Below are 9,633 nucleotides of genomic sequence, written 5' to 3' on the forward strand. Positions count from 1 at the left end.
CTGTGTAGCAACTGTGCTAACCACTGTGCTACCGTGCTGGCCCCTCTATGCTACCGTGCTTAACTCCTGCCCAATTGCAGGAGGAATAGCCTCACTTTGTGATCAGGGGTCAGATTTACCCCAACGCGCCCCTAGTTTGAGCACCTTAAGAATCTTTGAAAGTTGCTTGGAGCACATTGCCCTTAGTGTCCAAAATTGCCCTTAGTGTTGGGTGGGGTTACTGGGCTATGGGGATAGGGCGGAGGTGTGGACCTTGGGTAGGGTGCTCTTTCCAAGAGCCGGTGCAGACTCGATGGGCCGAATGACCTCCTTCTGCACTGTAAATTCTATGAAAGATCATTCGTTTTGAAAGCTGGTGCCCACGCTGATGTCTGACTCAGAAACTCTGGTGACATTGAAGGAGTGGTTAGAGAGTCACTTTCACAGCGGCAGCCTCCCGGGCCCTGGGCTGTGGGATGCGTCTGGTCAGATCTTGGTTGACAGGCGTGGACACGATGGGCCGAATGCCCTCCTGCTGTGTCTTAAACGACTCTAATCCATAAATATTCAGTCGGGTTAGAGTCATAGAGACGAGAGTCATGCAGCACAGAGAAGGCCCTTCGGCCCATCGCGTCTGCGCCGGTCAAAAACAACCACCTAACTATTCTAACCCCATATCCCAGCACCTGGGCCATGGCCTGGTCTGCCTTGGATAGCAAGTGCACATCTATAGTTCCCAGCAGAATATACCAGTCCTGGAGAGAGAACGGCTCTTCAAAACTCCAAGACTGGCCCCAATTTACATTCAGCCAATTTTGACTAACTTTCCCTATTGGAAGGTGAAGTGGTTAACAAGATCCGAGGCTCAAGTATTTTGGCATTTAGCTGCTCTTGGTGAGAATCCAATGCTCAGTCACCCCCCCCCCCCCCCCCGCCCTTCACGGTAAATGGTGAGGGTTTGAAAGCTGTCACCCTCACAGGCAAAAGCAAGTTTGTCCCTATCCAGCCCAACCCTGCCTCACATCCTTCACCTGTCACTCAGCCCAGCGAGCCACTGGCTGCGCGCACTTTCTTTTGTAGTATCAAAATTCCAATCACAGGGACGGTGGCAGAATAGACTGCGGCCACTCGGCCCGTCTCCCTGTTCCCTGGAACAGCCACTCATCCCCTGCCTTTTGCCCCGTCGACTTGCATTTCGTCTTCTTGGGTCAATTGTCCAATTGAAAGCCACGATTAAATCTCCCCCGCCCCCCCCCCCCCCCCCCCTCCACCACACTCCCAGTCCACTGCAGATCCGACCCACCCGCACCTTGACAACACAGAACATTGAGCGTTCAGACTCACGCCGTCATTCCTTACACTCAGTGAAATAAAACTGTAAATGCCGCGGCTCCATTCACTCTGCAAGTTCCTTGAGAAACACTCGACAGGAAGTACTAATTTTGCATTCTGTTCTCGATTCCTGGAGTAATCCCGCAGCGAATTCATCCCGAAACACATGGGAGCGAGTACATGTCAATGTTGCCAGTGGGGTCAGGAGCGGATACAAATTCGAGGATTTCGCGGGATATATTTAAAAGCAGGACGATAAATCATTTCAGAACCGACTCTGCACCAGGCTCAACAGAAATCATGGATATATTTATATCTTGCAAGTAATTCTCATACCCCGCCAGCACTAGTCAGCAACTCTATTGAATGCTGCGTTTTGCAGCTTAATACCGAGCCATAACAATAACACATTTAGATTAATGTGAACCCCAACACCAGCCGTGGCATCTCATAATTAGGTGAGGATTTCAGAGTTAATGTCGGAATGTGACCATTTGCTTCGATCGAATGAATGTGTGATTGAATGGAGGATTTTCCTTTATCTGCAGAAAGGGAATAAGAATTAGCAGCCGCACAATTGAGATACAGTGAAGACAAAAGGCAAAGGATATTGGGAGGACACATGGAGGGAAATATAGGGGCTTTAATTTCGATTTTAGAAAATTGTTGTTGTTGAAGGTTCCACATATGGAATAGTGGGGGCAGCCTATTAGAACACCGACACAGGACAACCCGAGGAATTGCGTTTGGAAACTCCCAAGGTACCGTTAAAAAAATAGCTTTGCGGTCTGTGTGCTGTATTGAGGCACTCGATTCTTTGAGTGTCTGCAATCAACTCACCTGCATTTCGTCGACATTTCTATTTCACGAGCTGGCTTTCATTAACTTAGAGCGATAACTTCTCTGGTCCCTTTCTTGAAATGCCCCCTTGAACAAAAATAAAAAATCATCTATTCGGTATTCGCAAGAACATCGCAAAGTCTTTCCCGAAATTAGGATTTAATTAAAAATAAACATGAACAGCATCAAACCTATTGGGATTGTTTCTGCGGAGTCCGGGAAATTATTAGTCCTTTGCGATTAGATTCCAATCTAGTTCCATAGTGTGGAGATTATATTTACAACGCAAACATAGTAATTTCCCATTAATAATCGCCACAAGGCACTGACCTTGTCAACACGCTGCAGTCCAGGGTTAGTCTCCCTGTGTGATATGGGAGAGGGTAAGAGTCATTCTGTGCATTATTTCTAACGAAACAGTAATCAGCCAAATAATACCGTTCGTACCGGGGAGCCGGCGGCGTAGTGGCATTGTCACTGGGCTAGTAATTCCCCCAAACTAAGACTCTGGGTTCAATCCAACTACAGCCACTAGAGGAACTTAAATTCAATTGATAAGGGGAATTGAAATCAGTCATAATAACCATCAATGGGGTTTTACAACAATGTGCAGTCCTTACCTGGTCTGGCCTCCATGTGACTCCAGGCCACATACAGCCCAACTGGATTCTGAGTGCAGCCCAAGGGACATTGGTTGGCTGTTGACCTCTCGCAGGTTTGCCACATTCCTCCGTATTCTGGCCATGTAGTTTTTTTCCTACCGGTATGACTGAAGTGAAACACACATAATAAGGCTGATTGCTCACAACATTGACTTTGCGCTCCAAAGTGTAAATATTTATTTTGTTTTTACCATTTGAAGTTGACGACAGTTCAACTAATATTTAAACGAGTACTCATTTTCTATAACCTCGTTCTGGAATATTCCGCGTGCATTACATGTGCATTACAACTTATTCCTGGGCCATTGTTAATCATCGAACCTGATTTCAATGTTGGGGCCCACTCACTAGCCTAGTTTGCCCATCGCTGTTCCAGTCCCACAGCAATGGGCTCTTAACTGCCCTCTGAAATGGCCCAGCAAGCCACTCACTTTAGACATGGGCAATAAATACTGACCAGTGACGCCCACATCCTATGAAAATACTTTAAATAAAATTCACACAGGTGACGGACCATCTTACCCCGAACATTCGGGGCGATAAGATGAGTTTAAAATCACACATTAACTTGAATGACAGGTCTTGCTGCACTAGAGGTTGGAAACGACTGTGGTGCGTCGTTACCCTTGTTTAGGCCTTGTTAATGTCCAAGAAAATGTCCCTTTAAAGTACTGTCTGACGTATTGGTGTGTGTGTTGTCAAGACTGCAGGACTCTGTGTCCCCGGGGGAAGTGTAAAGGAGAAAGAGAATCGTCTTCTTACTAATGCTTACAAATGTTTAAGAGTGTAACAGAAAAAGCAGAGAAGAACATTTTCTCTAATGCTTTCTACGTGGGGAAATCTGAAGGGCATTCTTTAGTTTCCATATACAGAGCGCGCAGGCAGAATCTAAACCAGGAGGGGGACCCCGCAAAGGAGGGGGGGGGGGGGGATCTAACCCAAGGCCGTATTTACGGAACACACCAGGAATTAATCCATTCGGGACTGCCATTTTATTTTCACATCGCAACAATTTGATGAATTGCTGAGTTCCCATGATTTACTTGAGCGCTTTTGATTTAAGAAAACATTGATACTAAATGCGCTTTGATCCGGGAAAGCCGCCCATCCTAGTCTTGAATGGAATTTTGGCAGTTTAACAGTGTAATCCCTCAGGTTAACTCTGGGACTGTGCTCCCCCTCTGTCCCGCTGCGCATTCCTCTGTAAAACCATCATTCTGATGCCTGGTCCGGCTGGCTGGTGAAGTCAGTTTGTCACATTGCCTTGCTAACATAGCACGTTCCTGAAATTGACTTCAAACCTGCAAGCGCGCCCCCCGCCCCCCCCCCCCCCCCCCCCCACAAACACACACAAGACTTTTCCCCCTGTATAAGATACACGACGTGGCGCATAGACCTATTGGAGATGTGTTGCAACTTTGAGACAACGTTCTGAAGCCCCTTGTGAATAAAAAAAAACGCCAAAGGGATTCTCCAGGAGCGAACAGCAAAGAACAGTTTTAAAGATCTTCCGCCTTTGAGACAGAACCGAATCAGCAGGGCCGCTTCTGGTGCTGTACAGCGGATATGTGGCCGCTCTAGTGTAAACTGTTAGGTTCAGCGCCTCTATACCACAATCTCCGAGTGTCCTCATGACAACTGATTCACATGGTTGGTCCTCCCTCCATGAAATGCGAATACTCGCGCGGTTTATATCAAGGTTATTACCTGGGGCTGCAGTCCGGCCAGCACTGCAACAGCAGAATGTCAGAAATATCAACCTGCTCTTTATTTATCCAGCGATCCGCTCAGACTGTTTTAGAAATCCGCTTATTAAATAAACAAGTGAAAAGTCTGAAGGCTCTACGTGTATGACCTCTGGATTAAATTCAAGATTGAGTGATTAATAATTACGACGTGCAGTTAACCCGAAACTCTGGGTGTTTTTTGGTTCATCGAGTGATAGACTCGTCCCAATCTTGTCACGTTCTCCTCAATTCAGGCTGTGTGTTGACTCCACCAATCAAACTTTTACAGTACCCCGTTTGCTGAAGGTACTTTTCTGTAATCTCCCCCACCTTATTATTTATGATTGAAGTTTCTATTCTCGACGAATGCTTCATTAAACCACAACAATACAAACAGAGTGCAGAGTTTACAGGGAAAATAGTCTGCCCATATTTTGGGTGAAACGGTAGGTGAAAAAAGGAGGGAGTGCGTTTTTGGAATGCCAGAAAATAACTAATTTAGACAACTCATTCAGACTGTGCCACTCCCAACTCTTTATTTCCTCTTCTTCTGACTCATTGGATAGACATATGGACGATAAGGGAATAGTGTAGATGGGCTTTAGAGTGGTTTCACAGGTCGGCGCAACATCGAGGGCCGAAGGGCCTGTACTGTGCTGTAATGTCCTATGTTCTATGTTCCTGGTGGGAGAACGAATCAAGATACATGTGATATGTACAGCAGAAGCCTTGAACAGCGGATTTGCTTTTATTAACAGTCATCTCAAAATGTGTAGCAGTGTTGGTATTTGTAACTTGATGCTCGATAGCTAGAAAGCCAAAACCTAACTGTTATGAATCTATGGCCGATAATCGGCCAATCAGCCCCAGGATGATACATGCAGTCCGTGTATCGTTTCATTGCTGTATCTCATTCCTTCACCTCGGCAGCAATACTCCCAAACGCAGCAAACAGCTGGGTGTCACGCAGGACATGGCAACTGCTTCAAACACGGCTTTTCCCTGGTCGCTTCTATTGGTTATGTCCCCGCTAAACTCTTGTGAGTCGCTATGTTCCTCCTCGTACATTTGCGTGTGTAAGCGTGTGTCTACCTACGCATGTGTTATCTCTATATGTGTGAACGTGTATTCGTGAATTAGGACACGCACGGCCTTCCCGGGACACCCCTTCTTTTCTTGGTACAAATCGAATAAACCCAGAATAAGAATCGATTGTCCTCCATATTTTCACTGAAGTTCCAATACGTCTCCACAATACGTGGACCGCAGCGGTTCAGGAAGGCCACCTTCTCAAGGGCAATTAGGGACGGGCAATAAATGCTGGGATTACTACCTCCCAAAATTTCAATAAAATTAACGGAGAACGAATAATGGGTGTTTGACAAATAAATTACGGGATGCAATGGCATCCTCGAAAAAGATATTCATTCCCCATTAATTGTGGAGTTCTTTCTGTACATTTAAATGTTTGAAATCAACATTTTCATTGGACTAAATATTAAAATCATCGCAATATAATTGCACAGTTGGGTTCTCCCACCCGGACCAGAGCATTCCTTTAACAGCGACAGAGATCATTAAAACAATGCAGGCATCGTAATCCAGCAGTTCCAGTATACGGTAAACACATGTGATTTAATCCAAGTTTTAAATTAAGAATTTGTGAATGGTTGGATAGGTTTGAATTACATTGCGCCTGTCCGTTGATGTGATAACACCGGGGCAGGTATCAGTACAACGCGACCATAATTCAGATGCGGTGCAAAAACGATTACGTTAATCCAATCAATTGGATTTGTTACACAGTTAGTCCCGCCCCAAAAGTGGCTGCGTTAACGATAACGCAGAGACCGCCTTTCCCAGCCAAGGGTAGGTGCAGAACACCATTCCAAATGCAAAGTGACCAGCTCTTCCTCTGCGCTATGTAAACTCCAGTCTTTTAGCAACACATTTTGAAGACGGTGTCTTTTTATCATCACGGACCATCCCCCATCCCCACACCCCGCGCCTCACTCGATCAACACCTCCTAGCCCTCGTTCCCTGAGCAATCGGTAAACTTAAAATAAAGTCAATTATAAACTGGAAGGCGGATGAAAGGTGGAAACATAAACCGACGTCTATTCTGTACGTAACTCCTGATAGGTTGGACATGGCGAATTTTTAAATTGGGGAACGTCAGCATCAAATGGTTCAGGAAATTGCAGCAGATTTTAGAATATGGCAGTAATTTAAACAACTCACACCGTTGTTTCGATTGCACGATTATATCATGATTTATAGAGGACTCGGGCGCCCTGAAGTATGAAGAACCCTTTTGTGAAGCTGCAAACCAATTATGGTATCAAGTCAGCCAACCCGGCATATTTATATTATAGTCGCTGCGAGACTGGGGGGGGGGGGGGGGGGCGGGGAGCGTTCCCCATTCAACCCGTTCCTGTGCACTCCTCAATCTGCTGGAACTGTAGAAACAAATGCTTCGGATGTGGCCGAGAGGATTAAATGTAAAATCGCGGACTTGGGTGAGGAGATGACATGGACACGGGACGGGCTCTGGGTGAAGAGGTGCTGGCAGTGAGGAAATGTGGGTGCTGGGCAAACGCTGTGTCCACAATTCCAATTACAAATATGTATCACAATTAAAGGTCAAATGTTGGACTTTCAGCTAGTGCGCATTGGCCCTCTTTTCCTCTTTTTTAATTTTATCCTCCCGCGGTTTTATTTAAAACAATCGAGCAAACGACGCGTCCCTGACAGAGATCAGAAGTGATCGGTTTGCAGAGTTATTTTCCCTTCTATGTTCCACTGGGTTCCTGAATGTGTTCCGGTGACTAAAATCGGTCCTCACAGTCTAATGACAAGGTAAAGGGGCGTGAGGCGGCAGCTCCTAATGAAGATTGATCAGAAACTCGGGGAGACCGTCATCTGGCCGGCCAATAAACAGTGTAAATGCGGAAAGAGGGTAAGTTGGATATTGCTTCCTCTGGAATGGACACAGTGGCGTTAGAAACTCGGGGGCTTCACGTTGCAGATTTCCCAACGACCTTCTGTCCTAATAATAAAACCCATTGAAAAAAAAAATCCCAGCTCCGTTCATTAGCCGAGGCAGCAGTTCAGAAGGTGGGATTGGGGACTAGCAATTTGCAGCCTCCGACAGTGCTTGTCAAAGCTGAAAGAAACCCCCCGCCCGGGTTCACAGCTCGCTCCCGCCAGAGTGACCCAGTGCTGTGCAGCCCTGAAACCGCCCCTCTCCAAACGACCGAGCCAGGATTTAGCAAGAAGAGGAAGTACATCCCACCCCAATAAGATTCATTTATAAAACAGGAGATGGAGGAAACAGTTCACCAGTCCCGAGAAACACAGCAGAAAATAAATCTGTGCGAGTCCCTGGGGTGCCCTCCCGAAGTCTTGATTGAGGACATTGACAGCCACGTCATTTCACTCTTTAAATAAAGTATTTGTCGGAGCGAACGCTGTGTTTTGACAATTGAACCTAATTGGAACACAAAGTGCGAAACACGAAATGATAAAAGGCATTTTTATTATCATTATCCACATGCTTCCAATTCCTCCCGTTTCGTGATTGGAAATAGAGCAGTATAAAAAACATTTTCTGTACATGATTTGGACAAATATGTATAAAACTGTTGAATTACATGAAGGTGACTATTGTCTGTATTTTTTGGGGGGGAGGGGTTGCTTATTTGTTTATTTTACACGAGTGTTCACAGCAAATTCAAGTAACGCGGAGTGGCTTCGCTGCAGATTCGCTCAATATTCCGCCCGGGGGGTGTGAGTTAGGCTGTGCCGCCGAAGGTCGCAGTTACGTCGGAACACTTTGCCGCACTGTCCACAATTGTAGGGCTTGATGTCTGTATGGGTTAGAAGGTGAGTTTTCAGGTTACTTCTTTGATTAAAGGTTCTTCCGCACGTGGGACATTTGTGAGGAGATTCCTGTTCAGATTTGAAGCAAGCAAGGATTAATTCCTTTTTTTTGTTGAACCCCGCCCCCCCCCCCACCCACCCACCACCACCGTAATCTCCTCCTGTTTTGGCCGAGATTGCCCAGAAACCGCGGAACAATCGCGTGTTTTGTCCACATCAACTTTATTTGTCATTTTCAAAAGAAAAAGGTCAAGAATAAACAAAAGTCGCTTCGTGTCAGTTACAGAGGGGTCGCTGTGAACGAGGCCGAGCAACATTATACCTCGTAGTGGCAAGAGATTGATGACAAACAGGCTTAATTTCAACATTGGTCAACGCTTCTTTGTCAATTAGTCGAGGTCGGTGCAAAGCCCCCTATACCTTCCTGTCCCTCCCCCCAAACACAATCCACTCCCCCCACCATCACAGGATTGGCCACATTTTGACAAATAGGGCCCTGAGATAATAGGTAACTTGTTTTGACCGTACCTGCATGTGTAGCGTTTTGTGAACGGCTAAGGTCCTCGATTGGCAGAATCCTTTGCCACACTCTGACACTTGAACGGTTTCTCTTTGGAATGAATATATCTGCAAATCAACACAAGTGGCAATTCTCAGTAAGGCGTCCGTAAACATGTGCCCCCCCCCGCCCTGTTCATTTGTACGGCGAGCAGGCTGTGTGGGTTGTGTGCGCGCGTGTGTGATTCTTTTGCCTGGCGGTTCAATGGTTCAATGGGGATCCACTGGCTTCTCCCGCAGCCCTGACCCAGGAGAGGCTGCGGCAGGCGCGGGGACAGCGCCCCCTCAGTCGGAGCAGCGCCCCGCCGACAGCCCAGGGACGTGTCACTGGGTTCAGGAGAGGGTTCGATATCTTTTGCCCAGATTGGCCCTGTCCAGTCTCACACCCACATCACAGCTTTCCTGGCCATGTGCAGAAATTACTCTGGGGGGGGGGGGGGGGGGGGGGCGGTGACACACACACACACACACACACATAGACGCCCAGGATCTTGGATCCGTGAGCAATTTCTCAAATCCAGCCACCATTTCACTCATAGTGACCCCACTCTAAAGGTTCAAAATCCACATCGATTTATTATTGTTTTTTTTTAAAAAACAACAGGTGGCGGCAGGTAAATACAAATCCATGTGGCTCTTTTTCAGCAAAACA

The 9,633-nt window shown here is 46.6% G+C and overlaps 1 long non-coding RNA gene and 1 pseudogene across 2 annotated transcripts in view; both read right to left on the reverse strand.

Moving 5' to 3' along the window:
- Positions 1-2,939, reverse strand: part of LOC140386055 (uncharacterized) — a 53,887-nt gene extending 50,948 nt beyond the window's left edge. Inside the window, exons 1-3 of one of the 2 annotated variants that reach the window (XR_011933565.1) lie at positions 2,772-2,939; positions 2,152-2,238; positions 1,609-1,853 (exon numbers count right to left, since the gene is read on the reverse strand). This is a non-coding gene — a long non-coding RNA (uncharacterized lncRNA). Of the gene's footprint in view, positions 1-1,608; positions 1,854-2,151; positions 2,239-2,771 lie in introns of those variants that run through there. The other variant, XR_011933566.1, reaches the window with a different exon arrangement.
- A 5,123-nt stretch (positions 2,940-8,062) lies between these two features.
- The window catches only part of LOC140385961 (protein odd-skipped-related 2-like), a 2,506-nt pseudogene continuing 935 nt past the window's right edge, over positions 8,063-9,633 (reverse strand).

Source organism: Scyliorhinus torazame, chromosome 11, assembly GCF_047496885.1.
Source record: "Scyliorhinus torazame isolate Kashiwa2021f chromosome 11, sScyTor2.1, whole genome shotgun sequence".
Lineage (NCBI taxonomy): Eukaryota > Metazoa > Chordata > Chondrichthyes > Carcharhiniformes > Scyliorhinidae > Scyliorhinus > Scyliorhinus torazame.